The sequence below is a fragment of the Bubalus bubalis genome, chromosome 2 (assembly GCF_019923935.1).
Source record: "Bubalus bubalis isolate 160015118507 breed Murrah chromosome 2, NDDB_SH_1, whole genome shotgun sequence".
NCBI classification, from domain to species: Eukaryota; Metazoa; Chordata; class Mammalia; order Artiodactyla; family Bovidae; genus Bubalus; species Bubalus bubalis.
This window is the reverse complement of record NC_059158.1, coordinates 183,622,961-183,641,017: the sequence shown is the minus strand read 5'-3', so window position 1 is coordinate 183,641,017 and position 18,057 is coordinate 183,622,961. Positions and strand designations below refer to the sequence as shown.

Here is an 18,057-nt window from a genome sequence, read left to right as displayed (position 1 = left end):
CTCAAGGCCTCTTCAAGACATACTCCAAGAGAGAGATTATTCATTTCTGAATGGAAGCTCTTTTCAGCAACAGAAATGTGGCTGCTAGAAAATTAAAAAGCCCGTATTTTAAATGTTATCTAACAAAAATACTGCTTTTACTTAATTGTGGCTTTTGGACTTTTTTAAATGAATGTTTTAGGCAACTCAACCATTCATTAAGTCATAATATGTGTTTTATTCTGCATTAGGACCATCCAATTACTCTTATTCTTTGTTACCTCAAAAATAGATATTTAATGAGTGCTACTGCACACGCTCTGGAGTGCACTTTAATGTCGCTCATCACCCATCTCAATGCAGCTGTATTTGTCAGGCCACTCTTTCTTCAGTCCAACTCTAGAAATATTTACAATAAACATAATTTTAAAATGAAACAATTTTGACAAGTAAACTGATTTAATATCATACTGTAAAATGAAACATTTAATACAAAAATGAACCTTAACATCTCATATTACATTACTTTAAATACCAGAGATACAGTATTTCTTTGTACCTAACCACCACGACTCTATATAAAAGCTTATTTGTGGATTATATTCTAATAAAATACAGACCAGAAAATCAGATTGCCTGCTCAGAAAAGGTAATAAATCCTGTATCAATATGATACTGAACTGGTTTTTTAAAAATCTAAATCCCTGCCACAATATCTATAAAAGACTTTCTGGCTTCAGAATTCAATCTTAACTCATGGTAACAGTACTACTCAGAAAAGACTCACAGACCGTTCCCCAATATAAGCCTTCCTCAGAACAAGCTCTCAAAGCATGTAACAACACAATACTTGGCTCTTTTATACTTAAGCTTGTACCTGTAAAATAAACCTCTACTGAATTACACGAAACAGTCAACAGTACTAGTGAGAAAAAGGCTCCTCTGTTTATCCAAATAAAGCACTGCAAACAGCCACTAAGTTACACTTTTAGAAAATTTTGTTTAGAGCCATTTCCATCCCCAAAGAGGCATTCCATTCCTTACATTCAGCCATTGTATATGGGGAAATAAAAGTCTTACTGTTTTAAAAAATTTGAAAAACACTGTACTGCAGCTTTAAATCCGCAAATATTTGATATGTTGACGCCAAAACAACCTGCTCTTCCTCTGCTTGTATCAGAAGGGTCAATTATTCCAGGGGCCCCCAACCTCCAAGATCTATAATGTCAGATAATCTGAGCTGCAGCTGATGTAATATTAATAGAAATACAGGATGCAATATGCACAGTAAGTGTGACGTGCTTGAAGCATTGAGAAAACTTCCCCCACCCCAACACTAGTTTGTGAAAAACTGTCTCCCATGAGACTGGTCCCTGGTACCAAAAAGGTTGGGGACTACTGAATTATACCTCTCAGACAGAATTTTATTTTATCATCAAAATTAAATGGTATATATTATCAATGCGGTAAAAACTATTTCAGTACAGACTGTAATGCAAAATATATTATCTTTAAAAAGTTAACAGTCTCCTGTAGATACTAGATAGAAATAACTTCTCCATCACCAAAGCCACTGTCCCTAAGTTGAGAAATTCATTATGTTTGTATGTGGTCTAAAATATAGGATGCTTTCTGCTCCTTTCACTGAAAAGCACTTCCAGCAAAGAAGACCTAGAAGTCTCATTTAGGCTCTGGGTAGTCCCTGTTCCACAACTCTGTTCTCAACATTATAATCACTTGAGCCTCATCCCAAGCAATTAAGAGAATCTCTGGGGAATGGGTCTCAGGAATGAGAAGATTCTAGAGGCAGCAAGGATTGAGACCCACTATCTCTTTTTTATTTCTAAGCAGTGACGTATGTAGCGGAAAAATACTGTACTAAGTTTACCACCACTTCTATATTCTTTACACTTACTTCAACATTCAAATTCTATGATTTTTTGCATCTCATAAAACAATGACGGACTCATGTAACAGGATGGCTTTCACAACACACCTTGATCTCACACACCGTGCTCCCACAACAGTAACTATACTATTCAAACCTTAGCTCTTCCCTACATGGCATAATAAAAACCAGTTCTCTGCCTAATCCCAGTCCCCGTTTCCCCAAGGCTACTGAGTTAATGTACTGATCTGCCTATGGAGAATTCAGTGCCTGGTTCACTGAATTCCTAGATACCAAAAGCATTCCATAACTTGTGCACTGATGGTTCTCTGCTTCCAAAGTTAACAACAACGACGAAAGTTGTTTCATGTTGATTTTTTTAAATCACATCATACTGTATCATAAAAACAATGTTATAAGTGGTGGTTGTAGTCTCAAAATGGTTCATGAAAGCCTCAGTTCAGATCAGTTCAGTTCAATCATTCAGTCATGTCCAACTCTTTGCGACCAAAGCCTAGTACGCATAAAACGAACCTGAGTACTATGATGAATTATGAGAAAGTTAGGAATAATGGATGTGAGAGTTGGACTATAAGCAAAGCTGAGCGCCGAAGAATTGATGTTTTTGAACTGTGGAGCTGGAGAAGAGTCTTGAGAGTCCCTTGGGCTGCAAGGAGATCCAACCAGTCCAGCCTAAAGGAAATCAGCCCTGAATATTCATTGGAAGGACTGATGCTGAAGCTGAAACTCCAACTTTGGCCACCTGATGCGAAGAGCTGACTCATTTGAAAAGACCCTGATGCTGGGGAAGATTGAAGGCAGGAGGAGAAGGGGACGACAGAGGATGAGACGGTTGGATGGCATCACCAACTCGATGGACATGAGTTTAAGTAAACTCTGGGAGTTGGTGATGGCAGGGAGGCCTGGCAAGCTGCAGTCCATGGGGTCGCAGAATCGGACACAACTGAGTGACTGAACTGAACTAGGAATAATGTCAAGAGATGTGGACTCAATTCTTTACAAACAGAGCTGTTAGGGAACTGTTGCACAGAAACCACCCCTTGGCCAGGCCCACTTGCCTGAGCTGTCTTACAACAGGAGGTCCTGACAAGGAATATGGTGCTGCCTCTGAAAATTCACTGGGAGAATTCACGAAAGGTTTAAAAGAGGGAGGAGATGGCCAGCTTCCCAGAGTCCTTCTCACTGTAATCCATCTTGGGTGGGAGATACACGCACCACCAGGAAGGACCCTAATTCAGACTATGGGCCAATCAAGATGATTGGCCAGAGACAACCCAGAAACTAACCCCATTACCATAAATGGGGTGAGCCACATGGCAGAGCAGCTCTCCAGGGTTCCCTTACCCTGCTGCTTTCTGCGCAGGTGCCCTTTTCCAATAAAGCCTTTTGCTTTCAGCACGTGTGTCTCCTCAGACAATTCATTTCCGAGCGCTAAACAAGAGCCCACTTTTGGACCCTGGAAGAGGTCCCTCTTCCTGCACAATGCTAGGAGGCAAATCATTTCGCTTTTCACAGTCAACATCCCCAATCTATAAAATAGAGATGATCGTATCTATCCATAGGCTTATTGAAATGATAAAATAAACATAGTGGAGTAACTGAGAAATGCTCTAACCTGTAAGGTAATCTATCATTAAGACATTAATGACATTAAGACAATCTATCATTAATCTATCCTTAAATACATAATCTGATAAGAGGAATACACAACAAATACTAGTTTACACAGTTATAATTCAAGTTACATGAGGAAGGAACAGCTTTTAGTTAAAATTATTTCTAAATCTTTCCAGCAGTCAAGGTCCTCCTACACTCACTGTCCCTTATCTACACGAGTTGCTATTTCTTAGGAGAATCTGTCCATCTGATGCCTACCACATTACATCTCCTTTTACAACGTGTTACAGGAATAGCTTCTAGTACGAGATTGTCTCTTTTCAAAGACCCTCTCGGGATGGCCATTTTTCAAGAAACCTATATTCTTTAAGGTCTTTTGGAGCAATTCAAACTAAGCCAAACACAAAGGTTTGACGAAGGATGCCTTTTGTATGCATCCAGCTTTTTGATAACTTTCATCTTTATAAGCTGTACAAAGTTTTGTAATACCCTTTTCTAATATACACTTCAACAGTGTTTTTCCTCCTTGGGTTTCATACTTTTTAATTTCATTGCTGCTGAATTGAAGAAGCAATCGCTCAGAATCAAAGAGGAGATGGTAGAATAATGTCTTCTAGGTCCTTGATACTTATTTTCTTTGCCTGTTGGCCAGCCTCCAGTCCCTTTGCTACTTCCCTCCCTTCTTAAATGTTGCCAAATGGTTATGTAAATAAGCCAGCTGGCTTCTGAGTCATCACTTCTGTATTCAACTTCTCTAACTCCCAAAGTGAACCCTGATACACTCTTTGAACCCTTAACAGTCCTTGGAATTTTTCAGTGTCTTTTTTAACAGGGCAGCTGGACTTTCAGTGATTTTTCTCACTCCTACAGGGTTTTTATTGGCAGCTGTTGGTCACATACTAATAACCATTTCCATCGTTCTTTCCAATATGCCTGTCCTTGTGATAACTCAATACATTTTTCTCTAGACTTGCTACTGTTTTCTAAAAGGAGAAAATCTCCATATGTGTAAAATTTTTAAAGTTAAAAAGAAAAGCAATAGTTAGCCTACACTGCATTTAGTGTAAAGAAGTAACTGCTGACTTGCTGATGGTTTTTTGGATACGTCATCAAAGACACAGACGAGAGAAATAAACGAGTAAATCAGATTTCCTCAAATTTAGAAACTTTCGTGCAAAGGACACTAACAACAGAGTGAAAAGGCAACTGATGAGAGAAAATAGTGCAAATCATATATCTGATAAGGAACTGAGATCCAGCGTGACTCCCCTACACAAAAATCCAACTAAAAAATGGGCAAAGGATTCTGACGTTTTCTCCAGAGAATATAAACAAATGGTAAGTACATGAAAAGATGCTCAGCATCACTAATCACTAACAGCATGTAAATGTTTTACACACACATACTCATGAATTTTCTTTCTGACACAATAATCAAGTTTGCTATCATCAAAAAAAGCGTATTCTGAATGACAGCAGACATGAGTTGGCCATTTAAAGGACAGTCAATTACTACATACAAAACTCTTGACTCCTGGTATGAAAACAGACAAAGCAGTGTGGCAATGTATAGCTACTGTTTACAATCAACAATAGAAGACATAAACTATGTATGAAAATAAAACCTACAGTCCTTAAATTACAGCATAACAGCTCTGAAATAAAGTCTTTTTTTTTAATGGCAAGACAGGAGAAACTTAAACAAAAACATCTTCTCTGCCCTATGGCCTCCTCTCCCCCTCTCTGTGCATTGTATACCTGCATTATACACCACCAAACCTCCCCTATCAGCAGTAACACCAGCTCAGCCATAAAGAGCAACATTCTCTTAGCATCAACAAGACAACTCCTTAAGACACAGCATTCCCTGATGATTTTGTAAGCGGTCAATGATGATGTGAATTATTTAAACTGTCAGTGAAAGGTCATTTGATGTACAGCCCTGTCTCAAAAAACATATATAACTGTGCCTTGACTTCCTGGTGGCCTGGTGGCTCAGTTGGTAAAGAGTCTGCCTGCAATGTGGGAGACCCAGGTTCGATCCCTGGGTGGGGAAGATCCCCTGGAGAAGGAAATGGCAACTCACTCCAGTATTCTTCCATGGACAGAGGAACCTGGTAGGCTATAGTCCACGGGGTCACAAAGAGTCGGACACAACTGAGTGACTAACACTTCCACTTTCAATTTGACTTTCACTTGACTCCATGGGTGGAACCATTCTCAGAGCCTTCTGGGATGCTATTCCTGGGTTATAATTCTGAAATTTAGCTCAAATAAATTTTTCTATATCTTTCTTAGACTGACTGACTAATTTTTCATCAATATACTTTTCCATTCAAATCACTGAATTTATCAACTTTTCTTATCTTCTAATATATGCCCTTAAGGCTACATGTTTAAGTAACACTTTACGTACATCACACAAATTCTGATACAAAGTGCTATTTTTCATTCATTTCTAAAGATAATGTTTATATTTTGATTTTATCAAGTCAAAAGTTTTTTAAATTTCCAAATAACCAAATTTTATTTTTTTCTCCTACATTATGCTTAAGATTATGAAAGATACAAAATTAGGTTTTAAATAAATAATGCTAGCCAACCCCTTGTCTAATTAAATTATATTCTAACTAAAGTAAGTTATAATTCTGATAAGGCTTTTTAAAAACAGCAATTATGCTCTGTAAAGTTTCAAATTAAACATAATTTAGATTTTGTTTTTCTTTTGTTATTAAGCTCTATATTCTACACAAGTATATTTAGAAAATAATATAAATACAATTGGAATTTAACATTTTTCTCTGTAACCTAGCATATCATTAGATTTTATAAATTCTCCTTGAGAAGATGCAGAAAAATGGCAGTCTTAATAGAATGAGAAAAAATGTAAATTAAATTATATATTTATAAATTTATTATTTCAATCAAATTATCCATAGCCTTTTTAATAGTTTAGCTAACTTGAATCGGTAAAACATCCTCTCTATATTTTTAAGGTTTGATAATTATGATACTGAAACCACTGATATCCTCAATTATTTTTACCCTGGTTTTTTGTATACAAAATTTCTCTTTTGTACATATAATCAAAATATATGTTTATATACACACACATTCTTGAGCTAATACACATTTATATAAAAACAAGTTTACTATCTGTGTCATTTATCTGTATCAGGGATTGGCAAAAAATGACCCGTAGCATTTGTTTTTGTAGGGCCACCTATGAAAAGGTTTTTTAACCTATTTAAAGGACTGAAAAAGAAGAAAAACCAGCAGCAGCAGCAAAAGATAATATGACTCCAAAATATTTATTATCTGGTCTTTCCAGTTCACTCATCTATCACAAGCTGGCAAATGTATCCCTGTTGAGGTCCGAATAGAAAATATTTTAGGCTCTGTAAGGCATACAATCTCTGGCAGCTATTCAACTCTGCAACTGCAGCACGAAAGCAGAATTCACAATGAAATTAGTGTGGACGTATTCTTGTAAAACTTTACCTACCAAAACCACGGGAGGGTCCACATTTGGCCCTTGCGTCATAGTCTGCCAAGCCTTAACCTATACGATTACTAACTGACCTGTCCATTTCTCTGAGATTTCAATCTCCCACACTGCCGAATTTGACCACTTCCATTTTTTAAAATTTGCTTTATATATATTCTAAACCAATTAATTACCTAAGAGTTTATAATATTACATCCTCTAGAAATTACTTATTGTTGGAATTATTTCTCACCCATACAGCTTTTTGCTTTAAACTGTATGTTGATTTCTAAAGGTTGCGTATACCTGCTTTCTTACCAGCATTTTCCTTTAAATGCTTTCCTGCTTTGGTTTTTAATCTTTTTGTGTCATGTTCAAATGCATATTCCTAGATTCCAGTTTTTGACAAATTGAGTGAATATTTAATAAAGGAATTTAATGTCATTATTAGCTATAAAAGATGGTATTTTATAACATTTACTTTGTTTCTTTTTTTTTATTTATTTTTTGGCTGGACTGGGTTTTGGGGGCTGCACAGGCTTCTCTCCAGCTATGGTGAATGGGGGCTACTCCAGCTGTATGTAGTCAGCGGGCTTCTCACTGCAGTGGCTTCTCTCGTTGCAAACACAGGCTCTAGAGCGCACAGGTTTCAGCAGCTGTGGCTCCTGGGCTCTAGAGCACAGGCTAAGGAGTTGTGGTCTAAGGGCTTAGTTGCTCCGCAGCATGTGGGATCTTCCCAGATCAGGGATAGAACCCATGTTTCTTGCATCAGCAGGGAGATTCTTTACAACTGAGTGACCAGGGAAGCCCCGTATTTACTTTGTAATATCTCCTTTCCTACTTTTTGTTAAATTTGTGGGATTTACGGTCCCATTTTATTCGTTATTACTAAGGTAACTAAACGTCCTTTTGGGCTTTCCAGGTGGCACAGTGGTGAAGAACCCACCTGCCAATTGAGACACAAGGGATGAGAGTTCAATCCCTGGGTTGGGAAGACTTTCCCCGGAGGAGGAAATGGCAAACCACTCCAGTATTCTTGCCTAGGAAATCCCATGGACAGGGGAGGCCCGGTGGACTGTAGCCCATCGGGTAACAAAGAGTCAGATATGACTGAGCACACACACATATATCCTTTTACCATTTATTTGTGCCCTTTACTTACCTGCTGTCTGTCAGCTCTAATCTAGGCTGTAAGTAGGAGGGTGCTTTGACCTCCTGTCAGGACGGCTCCAGACACCAGCTCCATTCAGATCTCGAGTCTCTGAAAGCCACTTAGAGATCCAGCAGCAAACATGCACGCACACCTCACCATCACAGCACTAGCCTCCCCTCTCACCTACTGAACTGCTGATGACCAACGCACAGCGAAACGTCCTTCTCACAAGCCTGAGCAACAGTTTCCTAAAGAACTTCTCCTCTAAGCGCCTCGGTTCTCACTCACCACTATCTCGCCTCTTTCATTCCCTCGGCTCTAAGAACGGTAGGTGCTTCTTACAGTTACTAATCTCTGGACTACTTCAGTGTCCCTCTGAGAATCAATCAGCTAGTTTAACAAATTCATGTATTAAGTCCCCCTGTATTTGAACTGGATAGAATGATTTCTTTTTTTCTGACAATACTTTAACTGCTGCTAACTGCTTTAACTGCTAAGCTAACTAGACAATCGTGTTCTCAACCATACTAAATAGGCAGGTCAAAATTCTGGAGCTGAACTGTGAAAGATGAGCAATTTTAATGGTGATGAAGACTAATAAAATCTAAAGTAGTAAACAGAGGCTTGAATAATACAATGCAGTACCTGAAAATGAAGTATCACTGACAGGGAACTGAAAAACAGATTTATTTTGCCATGAAATACAACAAAATATTGGCAACATAACTTTTTCTACATATCACCTACTTAAGTATCTATGGAACAAAGTATTTGTCAGACAGTAAAAAGACCATACAAGAGCAGAAGAATTCAGATGGCTTGAGAGTTTATCATTCCTTAGAGAGGAAAAAAAGAGAATTCATTAACCATTGAAAAATGTAAAATCAGATCTAGCTCTTCCTGTTAATTATAAGCATCACTGGAAATTTGGGGGGGGGAAAGAACAGTAAATAAATATATGCATTAAGGAAAAAAGGTTGCTAGTTTAGCATTATAAATTATAACATTTTATCCTAGTAACAATTAATGTATAATCTGCATTGTTTATAGTTAACTGACTCTACTTGTTTTAAATATAACTTAAACTCCCCTTAACTCTTCTTTGAAAAATTGGTAATTACCATGAAGCCACATGATGTGTGTGCTGCCTGCTTTTCATTGAGTCACTGATATCCAGTGACTGATATCCAGTGACTCACTGACTGAGTCACTGATATCCAAGACTCTCAGTTCTATAAAGATTCTAGCTTTTTTCTTTTGGTCACGCTGTGAGGTTTGCTGGACTCTCAGGTCCCTGACCGGAGAAGGCAATGGCACCCCACTCCAGTAATCTTGCCTGGAAAATCCCATGGATGGGAGAGCCTGGTGGGCTGCAATCCATGGGGTCGCTAGGAATCAGACATGACTTCACTTTCACTTTTCACTTCCATGCATTGGAGAAGGAAATGGCAACCCACTCCAGTGTCTTCTTGCCTGGAGAATCCCAGGGACAGGGGAGCCCGGTGGGCTGCCGTCTATGGGGTCACACAGAGTCGGACACGACTGAAGCGACTTAGCAGCAGCAGCAGCAGCAGGTCCCTGACCGGGCATTGAACCTGAGCCCTATACAGTGAAAGTGCGGTGAAACTGCTGGACCACCAGGGCATTGCCAAGAGCCTACCTTTCTTATATTTCAAGTAAACTTTCTCATTTGATTGCAGAGTACATCATGAGAAACACTGGGCTGGAGGAAGCACAAGCTGGAATCAAGATTGCCAGGAGAAATATCAATACCTCATATATGCAGATGACACCACCCTTACGGCAGAAAGTGAGGAGGAACTAAAAAGCCTCTTGATGAAAGTGAAAGAGGAGAGTGAAAAAGTTGGCTTAAAGCTCAACATTCAGAAAACGAAGATCATGGCATGTGGTCCCATCACTTCATGGCAAATAGATGGGGAAACAGTGGAAACAGAGGCTGACTTTATTTTTCTGGGCTCCAAAATCACTGCAGGTGGTGATTGCAGCCATGAAATTAAAAGACACTTAATCCTTGGAAGGAAAGTTATGACCAACTTAGACAGCATATTAAAAAGCAGAAACATTACTTTGCCAACAAAGGTCCATCTAGAAAAGGCTATAGTTTCTCCAGTGGTCATCTATGGATGTGAAAGTTGGACTATAAAGAAAGCTGAGCGCCAAAGAATTGATGCTTTTGAACTGTGGTGTTGGAGAAGACTCTTGAGAGTCCCTTGGACTGCAAGGAGATCCAACCAGTCCATCCTAAAGGAGACCAGTCCTGGGTATTCACTGGAAGGACTGATGTTGAAGCTGAAACTCCAGTACTTTGGCCACCTGATGGAAGAGCTGACTCATTGGAAAAGACCCTGATGCTGAGAAAGATTGAGGGCAGGAGGAGAAGGGGACCACAGAGGATGAGATGGTTGGATGGCATCACTGACTCGATGGACATGGGTATGGGTGGACTCCAGGAGTTAGTGATGGACAGGGAGGCCTAGCGTGCTGCAGTTCATGGGGTTGCAAAGAGTTGGACATGACTGAGCAACTGAACTGAACTGAACTGAAAAATAAATAAAGTCTGTTATAGATGTTCAGGCACGTCTGACTCTTTGTGATCACGTGGACTGTAGCCCGCCAAGCTCCTCTGGCCACTGGGTTTTCCAGGCAGGAATACTGAAGTGGGTTGCCATTCCTTATTCCAGGGGATCTTCCCAACCCAGGGATCGAACTTGTGTCTCCTACTTGGCAGGCAGATTCTTTACCTGAGAAACCTTCTCCCACTTTCATGCAAATTAACCCTCCCCAATTAATCTGGTTAAGAACATATGCTTACATGACAGATTAAACTTGGAACAATATTCTACATGTCTATGGTACCTACCCCTCTGCTGATCTTTCTCCCAATAGTCCTATCAGCCTGCTTCTCCCACAGCTCTCTCAATTACATAAATGGTGCTATGAATGAAGGTGCCTCCCTCCCTTACCTGCAAAAAAATTCATACATTGAAGCCCTAATCCCCTAGGAGTGTGATGGTATTTGGAGAAGTGGTCTGCAGGAGACAATCAGATTTAGATGAAGTCATGGGGCCCCTCATGATGGGAGCAGTGTCTTTGTAAGAGATACCAGAGAGCTTGCTCTTCTCTCACCGCCATGTGAGGAAGCAAGGTGGCCTTCTGCAATCCAAGTAGGAGGTTCCCATCAGGACCCAAAAGTCAGGCAGTACCTTGACCTTGGACTTCCTAGCATCCAGAGATGTGAGAAATGTCTGTTGTTCAAGCCACCAAGTCTATGGTATTTTGTTTCAATAGCATGAGCTAATTAACCAAGACAAATGGAAAATAAATTTTCGCAGGAAAAATCACAAGCACTCTGAAGTGAATAGTCAGAATATTCCATTTTCTGATTCTCTTTAAAACTATTCTATTTGCTATCCCCCGATTTACTGGCACACGCTAACTTCTATAGGTGAACTGAAGTTACAATTTTCAAAACCATAAAAAACTTAAAAATAATGTCACAGCTATGTAAAAAATCAGATCGGTGGCACAGAAGTGAGTTTCTCTTCTTAAACTAAGGGAAGTAAGTGAAGTAACGAGGTAAATCTACAAAGAAAACTCCTGAAGAGATTTTGCACTACCTATTAACACAGTTTAGTGGCAGCGAGAGATATCAAGAAGTGCCTTCCAGAATGTGTCCAGAGAAAGTGACTCCTTAAATGTGAAAGAGATAAAATCCTAAACCTTTTTCCCTTCACAAAATTGAGATGAAAATAAACATCAACAAAAAACTGAGCCTACAACAAAGACGATGAAAGGAATGCTTGTAAAATCACTCAGTTCATCCTCAATGGTTCTTACAAAATTCATCAATTTTCTAAAGCAGTGCTGAATTAATGTAGCACTCACTTTTAAAACTTTTACTCTTTATACTTAGATATTTCAAAATACAGATTTTAGTCTTTTCTCTAGTTACATGGAACATAAAGAAAAGCATAATCAAACAAACCCGTAGGCATGGGAAGCTATTAAGATTGCATAAAGGATGAAATTTAGAAAACAGCTGGTAAAGTCCTACTTTATAAATATGGTTCCAACTGCTTTTGTTAATGAAGAAAAAAGACAAAAGAGTTAAAATTTTTTATCAAATATGACTACATTAAGATAAATCTCAACAATTAGAGGAAAGGGCTTACCACAATTATGTAGCGTTATTTGAGATGAAACCACAGGTATAAATAATTAGATATTTTATAAAACTTTATAACTTACTTTTATACTAATGACACTTGTACAGGCATATTAATTTTAAACTATTTAATGACAGTATGTGCTGGTGAATTTTCAGTAAAGTACAAATTTTTAAGTAAGTACATATATTATCAACTAAAAAACAAACAAAAGAAACAGAGGATTTTGGCAACAGAGTCAACTAAATGCAGTCTACACTGCAGTTTCTAGAGCCTGTGCCACAAATGCAGCTTCCAAACACCACTGATGTCAAAGGCTGCTTTAGATAGCTGTAGTATGCTCCATGGGGGAGAAGGCAAGTAGAAAAAAACAAGAAATTTTGTTTCACTTTTTTTTTTTTTTTAAAAGAAAGTCAACATGCATCTATTTCAACAATGAAATGTGAAAAAGATTTTCAAGGCTTCCTCTACTTATCCTGCTTTAAGCAAGGCTGATTGTCCGAGTCATCAAACTCAGAATTTGTCATATTCATCAAAGACATTTTTTAAAAAAATCACAAAAAACATAAAAACTTGTTTGCAGTAAATAAAATTACTGTTTAGCTTAAAAAGAAAGAAAAAGCAATTTGCAAAGTCTGAAACAACTCGTCAGTCAACAACTATGAGGTAATGCTGAGTATTTTTCCTTAGATTCCTGAAAGAAAAAGGAAGTCTATAAGTTGGATAAAGGAAAATGATTATAGTAACTATAAGTCATTTAATCACATTGTTCTGTAACAATAAAAATAGTATGAATAAAAACAGTAAAGTTAAAATAAGTATCATGATCAATCACTACTCCTCAGTGGAGAAGTCCTTTCTTTGCTCAGTATTTCCAGAGACAATAAAGAATCTAATCAGTGGATCACATACCATCACCATCTCAGTCCACAGCATGATCAAGTTGGTCTCCCAAAAAAGAGAGGAACCGAATGAAATTTCTAGGAACAGGAGGTGGGAAACATGTACCACTCCACTTCTCTGCATTATTCTGAGCATGTCTTCTCAGTGATTACTGTGAGCATAGCTTAAGAACTTAGACAGTGACACCAAGAAAAGGACTAGTCATTGAACCTGATAATCAGTGCCATTTGGGCTCCTGACTTTGTAATTTAGCTCCATTATGTGAAAATTAACCAAGTTAAAACAAATGTGTACCAACAATCCAGCAACAAGTATGAAACATTTTTGTTTTGCTGAACTAATTTTAAAATATTCAACTATCAAACTTCTGATCTTTTTTAAAAGACACAAAGCGAAACAGAACGCAAATCTGCCTAATTTTAATTCTAAAATACAGAACTCAAATTTTTTCATATTAAGAACTGGGTACTCTGAAGTACTTTCCCGAAAGCATGGAGATTGTAAAGGGAATTCAGATCTCATTTAATATAAGCCTCCTATTTACAAAGAGGAAAACTAAGCATTAACAGGAACTTCCAATAGTTGAACTCTGAAATAGTATTGTCAAGGCTGGGACAATTGTCTAACACAGGGCTCCTGACTCCCAGGAGAATGCATTTCTTTACTAACTCTGAAATCTGCCTCAGAAGATACTGTTAAATTCCAACATTATTCCCACAGTAAGGACATTCTCAGTTTAGAGACTGTTCAAGTACTGCAATTTCAAGGTGACTGAAAAGAATCCACACCTAAAAAGACTCTGTGTCTGATAATTTTCCACAGTTGGACAATTTCTTTTGAACTATAATAGTTCTCTAATAGTCAATAATTATATACATAATAATTATAATAATCTCTAATATACTATTATAGATAAATTAGATAGAATGTCTAATCAGATATATATTATAGTCCCTATAGATATCTATCTATATATGGATATATCGATAGATAGATACATAGATATCTCTATATCTATGTATCTATATATGTATCTAATTAGATATATTGTCTAATATATATTATATATTATTATATAATAATCTCTAATAGTCAAAGGTTTCTGATTTTCATTAAACGAAATCTCCTGAGGGAACATTAGAAGTCACATAACAAAGGAAAATGCACATAAAGTCTTAAAACTTGGTAAATGCACAAGTGTATGTACTTGCACACACACATATAAAATGCTATCCTGAAAAAAAGAAGCAGGTTAAATAGGCCGTCACTAACAATGGAAGGAAGAGACTGGGAGCAATTTTCTACCATGTCCCTCCTTTTATGTTTCAAAGGTATGAAATTCACTTTTCTTCAGCTTAGCTGTTTTCACTCAAAGCATGATCAATTCATTCAGGCCAAACATTGAGTCACAGACACAGGTTGCTACTTGGGGCAAAAAGACCTGACTCACAGAAGAACAGGAGACTGTCACTTCTAATAGGGCATGTGGTTAAAGAAGCTTCTTTAATCTTTTCTGCAGTTGATTTGAGATCGAACATTAATAGTTTTGTGTATAAGAATAAACCACACTATTTCCAACAGAAAATGACCAAGCCTGGCCTGTACTTTTACCCTGGAAGGGATAAGCAAAGACCTGGAAAGACATCTCAAACTCCTAGAGAGAGCTTCTAAATTTCACACTAATACCAGAACAGTAGCCAAATTAGGTGAGTTAAGACACATGTGTACGCACGCGCACACATACACACACACACATCCTGAAAAGAATCAAGTTGGAAATGCACAAAAATACCAAGTGTCACTTATTGAAAGCATACATGTGTACTCTTCTGATGCAAGACTTTATATAATCTTGGTAAAAACCCTCTTGAAGAGCAGCAGAATTCTAATTCTCCCCTATATAGCAATGAAGAAACCAAGTTCTAGAGATACTAAACAATTTACCCAACATCATATAACCAGAAACTGACAGATCAAGTCCCAGAACCTGGAGTCTATTTGACTCTCAGCCTGTAAAATTTTCCCCACTATTTTGAAGGCTCTACTTTCCATCATGATCCACAAACATGTTAACTATTAAAACCTAAGGAGACTGAGTTTCCCACAAAACACCCCAATTTTCCAGGTATGTCAATTTAGAAAGATTTCCTCAACTCTATCAGCAGGCATTAAGACACTGTTAGGAGACAAATAAATCCATTACAAGGCTGCCTCCCCTGTCTGAAAGGCACATATAAAAGCAGGTAGTGAATGAGATGCGATGTACTGGGTTCATCCATCAAATAAGGAAGAATGATGATAACAAAACAGACCACAAAGGAAAAGCAAGGTAACATCTGGTGACCCTTCTTCTTGGGATTTACGCACTCTGACTTCTAAAAGCAACTAATAAAATGGCATACAGAAAGGCACTGGTGGGCTCGACAACTGAGACCACTGCTAGATCATCCTTCCTTAAATGCAAACTGTGCATCTGCAAGCCACCCTCTTTCAGAACACTTAAGCACTTCGGGCAAACTGCTGAGGTCAAGTCACAACTGGGAACAGTAAGAATTTGAAATAGAAGACTAAGCTATTCTGCTTACATGCCAGTTACTGACTGCTTGCCATTCAGCTCAAAATTCAACTTGTTTGCCAGGACAGTGAAAATGGATCTGGCACAATGTAAATGTTTCTCAGTAAAGGACACGGTAAAGACACTGCAAGAGGGAAGGGTTTTGCTTCCCACTCCTCCCAGGATGCAGCAGCCAGCAGGGCCAGTGGCTGACAGCTACCCTGGGTACCCGCTCAGGCTGCTTTGCAGCAGAGTGCCTCCACTAAGAAACTGCCCTGTGCAGAGTTTCCCCTCAGTGCCTTAGAAGGCAGAATTCTGGCACATTCCAGAGAGCAGATTTCTAGTAAGTTCCACTGATGCAGTACCACAACAACTTCTCTACCATTCAGAGAACCACATCATGCGGATCTCAGCCCAAGGTCGGGGGGTGGGGAGGTGGAGAGCAGTCTCCTACCTAGCACCAGCATGAAAAAAGAGAGGCGTACGGTTACAAAGGCCTTTTTTTTTTTTTCCCCCAGATTTTGGAGAGAACATAAATTACATTTGAGTGTGAGACACCTCAACGAACCTTCAAAGTGATCTGGGAGGTTTCCAACTTTGATTGAGGAAAAGAAACAAAGGAGCCTCTGCAGTAAGTTCAGGCTGCAACGTAAACTTCTCTACCACATCTGAAGTGTCCGTGGCAAGCAGAGTTGCTTACGGAGCCTCAATTCATCGAGCTCCACAGCAGCTCTTGGCTAAAGGAACTGGCGCTAGAGATGTAGGCTTTCCTCAACATTCCATAGACAGCTTTCCAGCACGTTCCACTTGTATGACATTACTGACACCGTGTATTCTCTACTATTAGGTTTACCATAGCCATGCACTCTCTGGCAACAGGGTGAAGAAGAATTTTCAGGGGAACGCTAACCTAGCCCCAGGAAAAGCAGCTACTCTATACACTTGTTATTTTTGCATCCTTTAAGGTTCTCTCTCATTACTCCAATCCCCTATTACACTTAATCATCCTTTATACAAAACTTTCCCTACTCAAACTACTACACAGTGTTTCTTTGCTCCTGAGACACATACCAACACACGTATTAATAGCTTGGGTGGCTCTCTTCCATACCATGAAAACCAACATTGGAAACATCTTGAATGATTTAGAATTCACTTTGACATGCTTTACTTTTAAAGCTCAAAATTAAACAGGAATGATTTAGACTGAGTTTAAGTATAGCAGTAGTGGTAGCAGTTGTGTTAGTCGCTCTGTCGTGCCTCTCTGGAACCCCATGGACTACAGCCCACCAGGTTCCTCTCTCCATGGGATTCTTCAGGCAAGAATACTGGAGGAGACAGCCATTGCCTTTCTCCTAGGGATCCTCCCAACCCAGGGATTGAACCCAGGTCTCCTGCACTGCAGGCAGATTCTTTACCATCTGAGCATGAATGGTGCAATTTCAATTATGGTTTGGCATACTGTACATTCTTTCTCCAAACATTCTATAGTTTAAACTATCGTTCATCAACCCTTAGCTTATAATCGCCAGCCTTTAGCACTATTATTAGTAATTCTTCCTCTTATTATTCAAGCTCTTCAAAGGCATAAAAGATAAAGGCCCAAATTGAAACAAGTTACAAAATTAATTTTCATTATTAAAAGGAATGGTAGTAAGCTATAAATATTAATAATCTCAAATAGCATGATTCAAAGTTACTGGCTTGACTATGTCTAAATTCCAATAAGAGATATCTTAATTCTATACCATTGTTACCCACAAGGAAGATAAATAAACATGTAATGGTGAGTTGGTACAAGCTGAAAGAGCTCTTGGGAAAGGGCTTAATATGCAGGGATTCCACAGGGACACATTAAAAGAGTGTATCAGTGTCTCCTGTGCCTGGTAACTGGAAATAAGCTAAGGAGTTCACTACTCTTTAACAGTTCAACAAAATTTTAAGCCTAGCAACTTTAATAATCTATTTACAAAATCACACCAACAAAAATTACTAAGAGGAAAAGGCATCATATCTTTTACAAAAGTAGAAAATAACCACCAACAATCCACCAAAAAGTGAGAAGAAGCAAGACGATCAGATTACACACTGAAATGCAAACAAATGCTTTATGGGATTTTTAAAGAACTTTAGAATTATATTCTAATTTCCAAAACAAACAAACAAATAAACAAAACCTAATTATCACTGACAGTTTATTCTGAATGACTCCAGAAATGAAATGTGTAAAACTGTTACTAGCCACCATTATGGGAGGTGTGTCTAAAA

The 18,057-nt window shown here is 38.4% G+C and overlaps 1 protein-coding gene across 18 annotated transcripts in view; it reads right to left on the bottom strand.

Annotated features, from left to right (window-relative positions):
• Positions 1-18,057, bottom strand: part of EIF4G3 (eukaryotic translation initiation factor 4 gamma 3) — a 353,112-nt gene that overhangs the window by 220,853 nt on the left and 114,202 nt on the right. Inside the window, exon 5 of one of the 18 annotated variants that reach the window (XM_045164652.1) lies at positions 261-378. The exons of the other annotated variants lie outside the window; for them this stretch is intronic. The gene's annotated coding sequence lies outside the window, so the exon portion shown is untranslated. The remainder of the gene's footprint in view (positions 1-260; positions 379-18,057) is intronic. 18 annotated transcript variants of the gene reach the window in all.